We start from the raw sequence: 15,004 nt of genomic DNA, 5'->3' as shown, positions 1-15,004 counted from the left end.
AGTGCTGGGATTACAGGCTTGAGCCACCGCGCCCGGCAACACCTTGTTTCTTAAAGAAAAAAGGACAGAAAGAAACTAACAAAGAAAGACAGTACCGCATCCACGCGAGGAGGAAGGAGGCTCCCCAGGGTGAGAAGCTCTGGAGAGATGGCGGAAGAGGCCAGCTCCTCCAACACTCCAACACACAGGACCAAGGACACAAGATGGACACAGAAGCTTCAGTGGGCCGAGAGAGGGTACCACTGCCCCTTCTTCCACAGTGTTTATTGAAGATGTTCACACAGCTTAAATCATCTATCTTCTGTGCCACGTGCTAGAGACTCTCAAAATCTAAACAGGCAACCTAAACCCCTCAGCTCATCCCCACAGCTCGCCTTCTACATGGGCCACAAGCCTCCCTGAGTGGCTACCACAGTGACCACCAGGCCACAGCATACCTCACCAGGACTATGAGGAGGGCCCTGGCAACAATCTCCGTGCCACTCAGGAGTTTCATTCTCTCCCCGCAACTCAATGTTGAGCTCTTTAATAGAATAAACTTTCTTCCCCCATTCATCTTCACTTTCAGTGTACAGCAAAGAGTATAGGCTTGGTATGCACTGCTGAGTTACGCCTACGTTTCTGTAAATTAGCCTCATGAAGCATGTGATTCCCGGGGTTGCCCTACAGGGCAAAGAGGAGCAAACAAGTAAAGTGCTTTCATTAAAAACTCCAAGACATGGGGACTGAGATGGCGTCTCCCAGACTGAGGCCAGGGCAGGAAAAGGAATCAGGTGAGACGTTCCAGGCAGGGGAACCGCATGCGCCAAGCAGCTGAGCCAGGAGGGTCTCAAGGCAAGAAACGGAAAGCCGTGGTGAGTCCTGAACTAAAGGCTTTCTCAAAAGGAGAACAGATGTCTACTACTACTCACTGGCTGAAGCTGGGTTCATAACCCTTGGTGGCCTGAAAATAAAGACACACCAGAGATAGGCATCTTCTCTCTCACATGTTATCAGGATGGACCCCAGCCCAGCCAGCTGGCTAGGAGCCCCCTGAGCCTTCAAAGACCCCAGACTCAGAGATCGTCTCCCTGCTGTGGTCCTAGGACAAGACCAGCAGTGGGGAGGTGCACGCTGGCTGGAGCCAAGTGCCTCTCACTGAGAGCCTGCATGAGATGGAGACAGGCATGTGTCACCCCACAAGGTACAGGCAACTGAAGTCTGGCTGGGTGAAGGTCCAGGATAGGTCTGAACTCAGGCCACCACACCTCTGTCTAGGTGGCCACTCTGATGAGTCTTCCACGGTATGCTACAAAGGGCCTTTTGTTATTCTTATCTTTTTTTTTTTTTTGACAAGGAGTCTAGCTCTGTCGCCTAGGCTGGAGTGCAGTGGCATCATCTCGGCTCACTGCAAGCTCCGCCTCCCGGGTTCATGCCATTCTTCTGCCTCAGCCTCCCAGCAGCTGGGACTACAGGCGCCCGCCACCACGCCTGGCTAATTTTTTGTATTTTTTAGTAGAGACAGGGTTTCACCATGTTAGCCAGGATGGTCTCAATCTCCTGACCTCGTGATCCGCCCGTCTCAGCCTCCCAAAGTGCTGGGATTACAGGCGTGAGCCACCGCGCCTGCCCTTGTTAATCATGTTTAAACTGCATTCACCTGGAGTGAAAGGCACAGGTGGGGCTCAAAGGAGAGCTGCATACATGTGAGGAGGAGGATGGAACAGCCATTCTCAGATGTCTCCAGGCAAGACTGAATCTAGACTTGCCCTGCCTGGGGCAATGGGAGGCCCCTGGGAAGAACCTGCAGCCAGAAGGTATGAGCCCTCAGAATATCCCAACCACTCACCAGATAACAGAATCTGTGACAGCAGGTACAACATCTTGTCCATGTCCCTGGGGTGGCCCCACTTCTGGAAGAGTGTCAGTCACAGAGTAGGTGTGCTGTATATACTGGGTGCGTGAACAGAGGTATCACAGATAGGAGTGCTCTGAGTTGGGGGACTGGATCGGACACTTCAAACTCACTTTCAGCACGAGGATCCTCAGGGTCTGATCCAAATCTATTGCTCCTTTGTAATTAATAGAAGCATGGGGATCTTCTAATTTTTAAAGGCAAAACACCTAACAATGATTGAGCATTTACCCCACAACCACCTGTAAGGTAAATGCTCTCATCAGCTGCCTTTTTGCAGGTGGGGAAACCGAGGCACGAAAGTATCTGGTCAGCCATCAGAAGGCCCCATCAACCACTCAAAGTCAGACCTGAAGACTCCAAAGGACAAGGGGAACACTGCACCTGTGGCAATTTGGGCTTCACCTTTGCCTCTCACACCAAGGGGTCCAGATGAGATATTAAGTGATTACGACTTTATTGTCATGAATGACAGCGAACCTTCTGGTGTTTGCCTTTACCTTCAAAGTATGGTTAAGTTTTGCTGTAGCACAACAGAGGCAGCACTCCTAAAAACCACTGCAGGATGCAAACCCATGTGATAAAAACACAGGGCTTATGGACATAAGTGGGTTAGGGACACAGTACTTCAAAACTTCACCTATGACATACAATAGGAGCCCAAGCAATGACACATGTGGATATACGGGCAGCACAGCTGCATACACGCTCAGTGGCTGAGAAATACACAAACATTGCATGTCTGACCCTCACCTCGGGGAAGACTTGCTGCTTGCTGTGGGCATGGGTGGGTTGCCATTTCTGCTGGAGGGAGGCTGTCTGACTCCAGAAAGGGATGGGGTGTGGCCTGCAAAGTGTGGGACCTCGCGGGGGCTTGGTGCATGTCTGAGGTGTGGGCAGTTTTATTTCATGTACTCACAGGTGCTCTATTAAACTGGGAACAGTTTTCTAGATTCACCTAATGCAAGAGTTGGCAAACTTTTTCTTAAAATGCTACACAGTAAATAATTTTGGCTCTGCGGGCCATTTAGTCTCTGTCAGGAGTCCTCAGCTCTGTGGTTCTGACAGGACGGCTCTCCCTCGAGACCCTTGGAGGATTATTTCCAGGAACCCCTTGGATGCCAAAATTCCCAGATGCTCAATCCCAGATATACAATGGTGTAGTATTAGCATACAACCTATGTACATCCTTCCATATGCTTTAGTAAGTCACCTCTAGATTACTTATAATACTCCATAAAATGTAAATGCTATGTAAACAGCTGTTATACTATAGTTTTATTTGTATTATTTTATGTTGTACTGTTTTTTCCATTTTTTTTCTTCCAAAAAAAATTTTTTTTTAAGAGCCAGAGTCTTGCTCTGTCACCCAGGCTGGAGTGGAGTGGCGTGATCTCGGCTCACTGCAACCTCCGTCTCCCGGGTTCAAGCAATTCTCCTGCCTCAGCCTCCTGAGTAGCTGGGACTACAGGCACACGCCACCATGCCTGGCTAATATTTTGTATTTTAGTAGAGACGGGGTTTCACTGTGTTGCCCAGGCTGGTCTCAAACTCCTGAACTCAGGCAATCCACCCGCCTCGGCCTCCCAAAGTGCTAGGATTACAGTTGTGAGTTACCATGCCCGGCCCCCAAAAATAATTTCTTTAAGAGATGGGGTCCCACTGCGTTGCCCAGGCTGGTCTCAAGCTCCTGGACTCAAGAGATCCCCCTGCCTCAGCCTCCCAAGTAGCTAGAATTACAAGCACATACCACCATGCCTGCTTACCCCAAATATTTTCAATCCACAGTTGATAGAACTCAAAGACGCAAAACACAAGGATATGGAGGCCCAACTGTACATACCTGAATGGGCGTGTCTGTGAATTAAACTTTATTTACCAAAACAGGCCACCACTTGGTGGGCCGCAGTTTTCCAATCCCTAGCCTAGTGTTCAGAAGAATCTGAACAAAACCAGACGCAACCATTGCAACATTTGTGTTACACCTCAACGGTCCTCTTAACACATCAATCGTGTTGGAACAAATCTACTTTTCTAAAATCAGCCTTAGAGTAGAATGGACTACAGACAAAAGTAGGTTTCAAAACCAGAACTCTAAGAGGGTGGGGGGGCAGGTGCAGTGGCTCACACCTGTAATCCCAACTCTTTGGGAGGCTGAGGAGGGAGGATCACTAGAGCCTAGGAATTCAAGGTAAGCCTGGGCAACAAAGGGAGACTTCATCTCCAATAAATGTTTTTTCTTTTTTCTTTATTTTTTGAGACAAGGTCTCACTCTCACCCAGGATGGGGGCAATGTCTTGATCTCAGCTCACTGCAACCTCCACCTCCCAGGTTCAAGCGATCTTCCCCTAGCTGGGACCACTGGTGGGTGCCAACACGCCCAGCTAATTTTCTGTATTTTTGGAACAGATGGGATTTTACCATGTTGCCCAGGCTAGTCTCACACTCCTGAGCTCAGGTGATCCACCCACCTCAGCCTCCCAAAGTGCTGGGATTACAGGCGTAAGCCACTGCACCTGGCCTCCTGATAAAACTGTTTTAAGCTGGGTGCAGTGGCTCATGCCTGTAATCCCAGCACTTTGGGAGGCTGAGGTGGGTGGATCACCTGAGGTTGGGAGTTCAAGACCAGCCTGACCAACATGGAGAAACCCCATCTCTACTAAAAATACAAAGTTAGCCAGGTGTGGTGGTGCGTACCTGTACTCCCAGCTACTCCAGGGGCTGAGGCAGGAGAATCGCTTAACCCAGGAGGTGGAAGTTGCGGTGAGCCAAGATTGCACCACTGCACTCCAGCCTGGGCAACAAGAACGAAACTCTGTCTCAAAAGCAAAACAAAAACAAAAACAAACACAAAAACAAAACATAAGCCGGGCGTGGTGGCTCATGCCTGTAATCCCAGCACTTTGGGAGGCCAAGGCGAGAGGATTACAAGGTCAGGAGATCAAGACCATCCTGGCTAACACGGTGAAACCCCATCTCTACTAAACAAAACACAAAGACTTAGCCGGGTGTGGTGGTGGCGGGCACCTCTAGTCCCAGCTACTTGGGAGGCTGAGCCAGGAGAATGGCATGAACCCGGAAGGCGGTGCTTGCAGTGAGCCAAGATCGTGCCACTGCATTCCAGCCTGGGTGACAGAGCAAGACTGTCTCAAAAAAAAAAAAAAAAAAAAAACCACACACACACAAAATTTGACCAGGCGTGGTGGTTCATGCCTGTAGTCCTAGCACTTTGGGAGGCCAAGGTGGGTGGATCACGAGGCCAGGAGTTTGAGACCAGCCTGGCCAAGATGGTGAAACCCCATCTCTACTAAAAACACAAAAATGAGCCAGGCGTGGTGGCAGGCACCTGTAAGCCCAGCTACTCGGGAGGCTGAGGCAGAGAACTGCTTGAACCCAGGAGGCAGAGGTTGCAGTGAGCTGAGATCGCACCACTGCATTCCAGCCTGGGCGACAGAGTGAGACTCCATCTCAAAAAATAAATTAAAAAAATTTAAAAATAGCCAGTTGTGGTGGTGCATGCCTGTGGTCTCAGCTACGCAGGAGGCTGAGGTGGAAGGACTGCTTGAGTCCAGGAGGTCAAGGCTGCAGTGAGCTGTGACTGTGCCACTGCACTCCATCCTGGGCAATAGAGCAAGACCTTCTATGTGGGGGAGACAGCAGACGGACTCAAATGTGTAAATTCAATCCAGGGCAAGGACTCAAGGTTAACTCTTTTGACAAGTCAGAAGGAAATTTAGTTTCAAAAAGTGCTATGTGCAGACAAGACAGCTTGCTACAGGGTCAATTTTATAGTGTCCTAAAAGCCCACACTTAGAACACTCAAGATAAATAGGTCCCCGGTAGAAGGAAATTATGTGCTATAAACTCAATTGCTGCAGTGGATGAAACTTTAACCCAGTTACAGAAACAAGCACTCCCTAAGCACAGGTGCCTGAGAATCACACCAAAGCCCTAAGGAAAAGCACGGGGCTGAGAATGACCTGAGGGGTACAAGCCCAGCCTGGGGGCCCAGGAGAAGCCTCACTGAGGAGGGGAGGTTTCAGTCACAGTGCAAGCGCAAGGTGTGAACCAAACACACCACTGAGGCTGATTGCTGGAGGAATGGGGGCTCAGGGATGCCCAGTGGCAGGAAGGGAGTCACAGGGCACGGGCTCCCCAGGTAACCAGGACTGACCATCACCTTTGAGGACTGAGGGAAAGCGAGGTCATTTGTGCCAGGGAAACCCTGAGGATGCATTACCTGGTTTTGGGGGGACGCACAGGAGGACAAGGTCCACACCCAGCCAGTGTGACCTCTCCCAACTAATGCTCTGCCCTACACATGACTGTCCCACTCCGAGGCAGGATCTGGACAGGCAGGTAACCTACACCATGTCCTGTCCCACAGAATGAATCAAGATCCCAAAACAAAGTTACTGTGGGTGGCTAAAGGTCTTCGTGTGGTACATTTTGCCTGTGGCTTCAGCTCCTCAGCCCAGCCCCAGCCCAGGGGTTGAGTAGAACCACCAGGACCTGTCCTGCCCACTGCCACGCCCTGCCTTAGTCCTTCAATTCTGCACGTCACTTCACCCCCCAGCCTGGGGGCGACCTATGTCCTGTCCAGCTCACACTGGGGCTCCCTGGACTTGGGGTCTGACATGGATTCTCTAAATCTTCTGCCTGGTTGAGAGGCTGATGCAGTTCAACAGGTAGACAACCACTTTACAAAAACAGGAGATGGAACTAACACATTCTTCTGTCCTGTAGAAGGTGCCAAGTCACTGTTACAAAGGCTTCCCACAAGATGGGCAGTCTCCCCATTAGCCTCTGACAGCCACAGCAAGGCTCACAGTGCCTGAGCAGGGACTCCTTGGCCCCACCAGGGCTGTGGGCTCCAGGGAAGCCAAGGGCAACAAGAAGACAGGGAAGGGGACAAGGAACACATGGTGCCCAAGAAGTAAGAGCATCTGACCCTGTAGGAAAAGGCAGATGACAGACAGAGGAAACAGTGGGACAGCAGACAGACACCTCCCTGCCCTGCAAAGCATACACTAGTTACACACAGAGCAATCTTGCACAACACACGCGTGTATACTCATACGCATGCACAGTTTTTCATCCCCTCCTCCCACTTCTAAGTCTTGCTCAATTGTCTCAGAAAACATCTTTCTGGCCAGGAGCAGTGGCTCATGTCTATAATCCCAGCACTTTGGGAGGCCAAGAAGGGAGGCTCGCTTGAGTCCAGGGGTTCAAGGCTGCAATGATCGCACTATTGCACTTGCAGCCTGGGCAACAGAGCAAGACCCTGTCTCTAAAAAAAAGAAGAAAAGTCTTTCTTCTGCGTTTAATTCTGAGCAAAAGAACAGTAGTTCTCAAGAGCAATCAGCATCCACACAGCTACTGATCTACTTGTCTCAAGAATATGGAAAACCACAAAGTATGGTTTTCAGACACAAGGGCCGGAATCACCAAGTTGTACAGCATGTGAAGGAGCCCCGAGCCCTGCTGAGTCTCACACACATTCCCACCCGCCTACTTCACTTCAATCCACACTACTTTGTTGGCCCCGCAATTTCTCATCAAGCTGGATAGAGCTACAGAACATCCTCAACTCACTGGCATGGCAACCTTGCTCGCTGGTTCTACTTCATGCCGAAAACATGGTAATGTCAGCTTCCAGAGAAGCCACAAGAACTGACTTGTTGGCTGTTGCACATCTGGATGATGCGTGAACTTAGAAGGAAACTTCTGCAGCATGAGGAGCCTGATCAGTGCCTGGGACACCCCTTCTAATTCACAGCCCACCTGGCCCCATGGGACAGGGACCAATGATGGGCTCCTCAACTCCACCATGCCTGACGACAAAGATTCACCCTGCGCCAGACACTGACCTCCCCGAGGCACATCCTCAGTGGAGGACAGGCAGAGGAGCAGCTCAGGTCTCAGCCCTCACAGGAGCACAGACCCAGCAAGGCCTGGGAGATGTGTGCAAATCACTATTTTGTTACAAGGCAACACTGGAAAAGGTATCGAGCATGCTGGCCCAAAGGAAGAGAGAAGAATCTAGAAATACTTCATTTGAGCTGGGCCCCAAAGGGTAGAGTCTAGATTTGTAGAGATGGAAGAAAGAGGAAACGGTAGCAGAAATGGTGACGTGACAGAAATATACAGCACTGTGAAAATTAGTCTCCAAGAAAAGCAGATGAAGCCAAAATAAAAGGAGATTCAAACTCTTTTGGTTTTATTTTCTTTTTTTCTTATATCCAGAGAAGGTAGAAGAGAGTCAAACTTCTTTTTCTTTTTGAGACAGAGTCTCGTTCTGTCGTCAGGCTGGAGTGCAGCGGCGTGATCTTGGCTCACTGCAATCTCCACCTCCCTAGTTCAAGCGATTCCCCTGCCTCAGCCTCCCAAGTAGCTGCGATTACAGGCACGCACCACCACACACAGCTAATTTTATTTTTTTTTTGTATTTTAGTACAGACGGGGTTTCACCGTGTTGGCCAGGATGGTCTCGATCTCCTGACCTCATGATCTGGCTGTAATCCCAAGGTGCTGGGATTACAGGAGGAAGCCACCACGCCCACCCCACTTTTTAAAAGTCTGAATCTCAGCCGGGTGCGGTGGCTCACTCCTGTAATATCAGCATTTTGGGAGGCTGAGGCAGGCGGATGACAAGGTCAGGAGTTCAAGACCAGCCTGGCCAACATGGTGAAACCCCATCTCTACTAAAAATACAAAAAATTAGCTGGGCGTAGTGGCGGGCCCCTGTAATCCCAGCTACTCGGGAGGCTGAGGCAGGGGAATTGTTTGAAACCAGGAGGCGGAGATTGCAGTGAGCTGAGATCATGCCACTGTACTCCAGCCTGGGAGACAAGAGCGAAACTCCGTCTCAAACAAAATGAACAAAAAAAAGAGTGTTTTTTTAAATGTAATGAAGTTGCTTGGTGAAAGAAAGCAGCCTGGTACAGAGGCCACACTTGTATTCAGCTGAATACGATGAACAAAAAGCCCCTACATAACCCCCAGCACCTTTGTGGTGGGGGGATCTCGACTGCCCCCTAACCTGTGAGAGGAGGCCTGAAACCTTTAACAGGTCCTGAAGAAGAGAAACCTGAAAGCTGTGAAAAGGCACGGAACACACTCCAAAAAGACATGAGCAGCACACATCCAATTCAAGTGAAGTACCTCCCCTCAGGCCACCAAATACATAAATTTGAGCACAAGCGTTCCCTGGAGGGGGGTGAGCAACAGCCCCCACAGGTGTTCCTTACCCAGCACTTCCAGGAAGGCGCTGTTTATAAGTGCCATGCTCAGCTCTGACAGAGGGAGAGGGGCATCTACTGCCTCCTCCTAACAGGGCACATGTAACAACCGAGGTGTGTCTAGTGCTGTGCTGCTGAATGGCAGGGTCCCTTCCTAGCATTTCATCTGAAATGTTAAGACCCATGAATATAAGCTGGTTCCCATCACCAAACAGTGGGCAGGGTCTGAGGCAACAACCAGGACATCCATCCCATCATCTCTAGTTCTTGGTTCTAGAGCTACTCAGAAATGCAGGTAATTAAGAATGAAAGGGGCCAGGTGCAGTGGCTCATGCCTGTTAATCCCAGCACTTTGGAAGGTCAAGGCAAGAGGATCCCTTGAGGACAGGAGCTCAAGATCAGCCTGGGCAACATGGCAAGACCCTGTCTCTATTAAAAAAAAAAAAAAATTTTTAATATAAGATAAATAAAAGAATGAAGGAAGTAAAAAGAAAAGGCACCTCCGGCTTTCCCACTTACAAATAAATGCACACTTAAAATCTCATGTGTTTCAGGTAGAGGACTTTTTTTTTTTTTTTGAGACCCAGGCTGGAGTGCAGTGGCCGGATCTCAGCTCACTGCAAGCTCCGCCTCCCGGGTTTACGCCATTCTCCTGCCTCAGCCTCCTGAGTAGCTGGGACTACAGGCGCCCGCCACCTCGCCCGGCTAATTTTTTTTTTTGTATTTTTAGTAGAGACGGGGTTTCACCGTGTTAGCCAGGATGGTCTCGATCTCCTGACCTCGTGATCCGCCCGCCTCGGCCTCCCAAAGTGCTGGGATTACAGGCTTGAGCCACCGCGCCCGGCCCAGGTAGAGGACTTGTAAATGATGCCTCCAAAATATTTTTTAAAATCAATTTATTAAGTTTTTTAGACAGGATCTCACTCTCTTGCTCAGGATGGAGTGCAGTGGCGTGACTACAGCTTACTGTAGCTTCAACCTCCCGTGCTGAAGCGATCTTCCCACCTTAGCCTCCCGAGATCACAGGTGGGCACCACCATACTGGGCTAATTTTTGTAGAGACAGAGTTTCAACCATGTTGCCCAGGCTGGATTTTTTTTTTTTTTGGATACATTTAACAAAGTAAACCTAGAGAGCAAAACATCACAGAAACATACCCAGGTATATTATATATACACTCAAGTGACCATCAATGTTTTAAAAATAAAACCTTTCAAGTCTGGTGGCACGTGTGCATGTAGTTCCAGCTACTACGGAGGCCAAAGCAGGTGGAATGCTTGAGCCCAGGAGTTTGAAACCGCCTGGACCCTGTCTCTAAAAATAAGTAACATCTAGATGGTCTGCAAATTCCTAAATGTAACTCACACTAAGCCTGCACAGTGGAGAGCCGCTCTGGTAGCCTCTCACTCCAGCACTCTGTGCAGAGCAAAGCTGTTTTGGGCCTAAGTTGTCTCTAGAAAATAGATCACTGTTCCCAATAACCAACAGCCCTCCCATGGTGTGCCCCACCGCTCAGACTCACCACAGAATTGTGCAGGGCCAGCCTGGGACAGACAGGTCCCCAGACCCCAACCTCCCTCTCTGGTGTCATCTGGGGAAAAAAATAAACTGAAGAAGCATAGTTCTTAACCAGGGAAGATGGTGTAGAGATTATGCCATCTTCCAGAGACACAGATGATTGCCTGAAAACTCCCAAAACCAGGGACAATAGTGTCCACACATGGGCCACAAAAGAGCCCCACAAGGATCACAATTAGCTGCTTCTGTACATTGGCCCTGTGTCTCAGCTTGGGGGCCCTTCCGGGTAACATGAGATGAAAGCCTGTCTTCACCCCCAAGTTGTACCAGACAATAGGAAAAAGCACACCTAAACTGATCACAGGTTTTATGAGGAAAAAGACAGGTAGCAAATAAGCATCTTTAAAATTACTGCTAGGCTGGGAGCGGTGGCTCACGCTTGTAATCCCAGCACTTTGGGATCCTGAGGCTGGCAGATCATTTGAGATCAGGACTTCGAGACCAGCCTGGCCAACATGGTGAAACCCCATCTCTACGAAAAAATTTAAAAATTAGCTAGCACGGTGGTCGGCGCCTTTAATCCCAGCTACCCAGAAAGCTGAAGCAGGAGAATTGCTTGAACCCGGGAGGTGGAGGTTGCAGTGAGCCGAGATTGTGCCACTGCACTCCAGCCTGAGAGACAGAGAGACTCCGTCTCAAAAACAATACAATACAACACAACACAACACAACACAACCACCAATAGCTCCCTGTGCTCACACTGAAGATTAGGACTTGGTTTCTGTGTGTGACATCTCAGAACTGCTCAGTGCCCAACACTGCCCTCACTTGAGGCCGTGCTTCAAGTGGCCCCACACCTGCGCCGCTGTTGGCCAGGGCCTGTGCCCAAGCCCAACCCTGCGGCCCCAGAGAAACAGATGCTGCCCAAGGAACACACGACATAGAAACAAGGTGCCGCCTGTGATGGGGAATCCGAGCAGTCTTAGAAACCTCTACAGGTAAGCAGGGACCAGAGTCCCAGCTGCAGAACGTCACTGTGAGGGCTGGCTATGCTCCCCTTCTGTGGGAAGGGCCTAGCTCTCTGTCCCCTCCCAGATGCCTCCTGGGCTGTGAGCCTACGTGGCCTACGAAGGGTTACACCTGCCATTTCCATGCCATCTGCTACGTGGCCATCGGGCGTCACATCACAAAATGGGAGGCCTTAACCCTTCCAGGGCTGCAGTCTCTCAGGGCTGAGCCAGGCTGAGCTGTGGCCCTGACCAGCAGCTCCATCAAGGCCTGAGACTGGAAATGGCAGGGAGATCTGGCACAGAAAATTCCAAGGGCCAGAGAAGCCTTCTCAGTTCCTGGAAGGAAATGTCAAGTGGAAAGTGAGGGAACCAAAGATTCATCTCTTGCCATTTTCATCAGGGCACCCAGCAATGTGGTGACGCTGTGGGCTGGAGGCCCTGCCCACGCGCCCTTCCTCAAGCTCCTCCCTACAAGCATCCTGCAGCATCACAGAGCCACAGGGAGGATCACAGCCAGCGGGAAAACCTACTTCTATGATGAAACAAACTTTTTGCTCTCAAAGCAGCCCCAGCCCGTGGGTCTACCCACAAACAATCCTTGCAGCACGTTCCTGCACAGCTGTAAGGGCTGGGATAGAAATCCTACTTTGCAAATGGAACTCTACCTTGCAAACGGAACTCTTCCCCTCAGGGGTGGGAGGAGTCTGGGTATAGACACCTACACCAACCTCTGGGCAACAGCTAAGCCATGAAGTATATACATGATGGGGGAGTGGAGGGTCTGTCTGTATCAGTGCTTCTTTAGTAAAACATGATAATAACACAGAAGCAAAGCCCTGGCCAGAAGGTCCTGCTGGCCTCTCTGACCATATCCAGCCACCCCTGTGCCCATCCCCCAAGTATAACCAACCCCTCTCCTGTTCTCTCAGCTGGACTCACTCCCACCTCAGGGCCTTTGCATCTCCACTCCCCCAGGTCTCAGCTGATAATGCAAAGTGAGAAATGCCTCCCCTCCACAGATGCTCCCCAGGGGGTCTCTATCCCCTTTCCTGCCTCATCACCACTTGACATGCTATTTACTCACCTCTCTGTTTGTGGGCTTCAACCCCCAGGATATCAAGGGACACCTATTTCTCTAGCACTACCATCCAAGGGCCCATGCAGGCACAATGCTTTGCAAGGAAGAGGCAATGGATACACATTTATTAAACAGATTTGAAAAAGTACTTTCAGAACTCCCAACTACCACTGCCCTTCAACCTCCTTCCTGGTTAGTAAGCCAAAATGTCTTCATGCCGACAGAAAAGATAATGATCAAAACCAAACAAAACCTGGCCAGGCACCGTGCAGTGGCTCACGCCTGTAATCCCAACACTTTGGAAGGCTGAGGCGAGAGGATCACTTAAGGCCAAGAGTTTGAGACTGGCCTGGGCAACATAGTGAGACTATCTTTACAAAAAAAATAAAAACAAAACAAAATCTTTATTTCACCCCATATATGAAAATTAACTCAAAATGGATGAAAGATCCAAGTATTAGGAGCTAAATCTATAAAACTCTTAGAAGAAAACACAGGAGAAAAATGTCATGACTTTGTGTTTGGCAAACAGTCTTACATATGACACCAAAGCACAATATCAAAAAAAGAAAAAATATAATTTGGACTGCATCAAAATTAAAATCTTTTGTGCAAAGGGCATTATAGAGTGGGGGAAAAAACCCATAGAATGGGAAAAAATTATAGCAAATCATACACCTGATAAGGGTCTAGTGTCCAGAACATATGAAGTATCCTTACAACTCAGCAACAAAAAGACAAGCAATCCAATTTTAAAATGGTGAAAAGACTTGAAAAGACATTTCTCCAAAAAAGAGAGACAAATCACTAATAAGCATGTGAAAAAGGCTCTGTCTCAGTGTCATTAGTCATAAGGGAAATGCAAATCAAACCCACCATGAGAAACCGCTTCACACCCACTAGGATGGCTACAATCAAAAAAGCCAAATAAGTACTGGTAAGGATGTGGAGAAATTGGGATCCTCATACACTGCATGGTGGAAAGTAAAATGGTAGAGCGGCGTGGAAAACAGTGGAAAGTAAAACAGTAGAGTGATGTGGAAAACAGTCTGCCAGTTCCTCAAAAAGTTAAATGCAGAGTTCCCACATAAGCCTGGGCAGGGCCTCCAGCCCACAGAGTCACCATGCTACTGGGTGTCCTGCAAGTCCACTTCTAGGTATATCCAAGAGAGGTGAATATAGGTAGTCAAACAAAAATGTGCAGGTGAATGTTAAAAGCAGCATTATCTACAACAGCCAAAAACTAGAAAACAACCCAAATGTCCATCAATGGATGAATGGATAAACAAAATGTGGTCCATCTAGACAATGGAATATTATTTGGCCATAAAAAGGAATGAAGCTCTGATACAACGTGACTGAACATCATGCTAAGTGAAAAAAAAAGTCAGACAAAAATGTCACATATTGCATGATCCCGTTTATATGAAATGCCAGAAGAGGCAAACCCAGAGACAAAAAGTAGAATCAGTGGCTGCTGGGAGGGTGGAGAGCAGAGTCAAGGAAAAAGGAGTTACTGCTAATGGGGACAAGGTTTCTTTTCACGGGAGGGGGAAAGGTAATGAAAATGTTCTAGAAGGCCAGGGGCGGTGGCTCAAGCCTGTAATCCCAGCACTTTGGGAGGCCGAGACGGGCGGATCACGAGGTCAGGAGATCGAGATCATCCTGCCTAACCCGGTGAAACCCCGTCTCTACTAAAAAATACAAAAAACTGGCCGGGCGCGGGGGCTCAAGCCTGTAATCCCAGCACTTTGGGAGGCCGAGACAGGCGGATCACGAGTTCAGGAGATCGAGACCATCCTGGCTAACACGGTGAAACCCCGTCTCTACTAAAAATACAAAAAAAATTAGCCGGGCGAGGTGGCGGGCACCTGTACTCCCAGCTACTCGGGAGGCTGAGGCAGGAGAATGGCATGAACCCGGGAGGCGGGGCTTGCAGTGAGCTGAGATCCGGCCACTGCACTCCAGCCTGGGCAACAGAGCTAGACTCCGTCTCAAAAAAAAAAAACAAAAAAAAAAACTAGCCAGGCGAAGTGGCGGGTGCCTGTAGTCCCAGCTACTCGGGAGGCTGAGGCAGGAGAATGGCGTAAACCTGGGAGGCGGAGCTTGCAGTGAGCTCAGATCCGGCCACTGCACTCCAGCCTGGGGGACAGAGCGAGACTCCGTCTCAAAAAAAAAAAAAAAAAAAAAGTTCTAGAATTACAGGTGATGGTTGCACAATACTGTGAATGGGTTAAATACCACTGAACAACACACACTTTAA

General features: G+C 49.3%; 1 protein-coding gene and 2 long non-coding RNA genes across 50 annotated transcripts in view; 1 reads left to right on the top strand and 2 right to left on the bottom strand.

The window, feature by feature from the left end:
• Positions 1-15,004, bottom strand: part of GATAD2A (GATA zinc finger domain containing 2A) — a 123,425-nt gene that overhangs the window by 47,996 nt on the left and 60,425 nt on the right. For 2 of the 48 annotated variants that reach the window (XM_077978527.1, XM_077978525.1), the window contains one exon: positions 1,829-2,136. The exons of 44 other annotated variants lie outside the window; for them this stretch is intronic. The gene's annotated coding sequence lies outside the window, so the exon portion shown is untranslated. The remainder of the gene's footprint in view (positions 1-1,828; positions 2,137-15,004) is intronic. 2 more of the 48 variants (XM_077978528.1, XM_077978526.1) reach the window with 1 other exon arrangement.
• LOC144336898 (uncharacterized) lies at positions 8,103-10,442 on the top strand. Its single transcript, XR_013409320.1, has 3 exons — positions 8,103-8,275; positions 8,672-9,733; positions 10,084-10,442. It is a non-coding gene; the product is annotated as an uncharacterized LOC144336898 (long non-coding RNA).
• LOC144336891 (uncharacterized) lies at positions 10,747-14,764 on the bottom strand. The gene is made up of 2 exons (XR_013409313.1): positions 13,873-14,764; positions 10,747-12,092 (listed from the first exon to the last, which is right to left on the bottom strand). It is a non-coding gene; the product is annotated as an uncharacterized LOC144336891 (long non-coding RNA).

This window comes from Macaca mulatta, chromosome 19 (assembly GCF_049350105.2).
Source record: "Macaca mulatta isolate MMU2019108-1 chromosome 19, T2T-MMU8v2.0, whole genome shotgun sequence".
NCBI lineage: Eukaryota > Metazoa > Chordata > Mammalia > Primates > Cercopithecidae > Macaca > Macaca mulatta.
The sequence above is the reverse complement of the archived record's forward strand: the minus strand, read 5'-3'. Positions and strand labels throughout refer to the sequence as shown.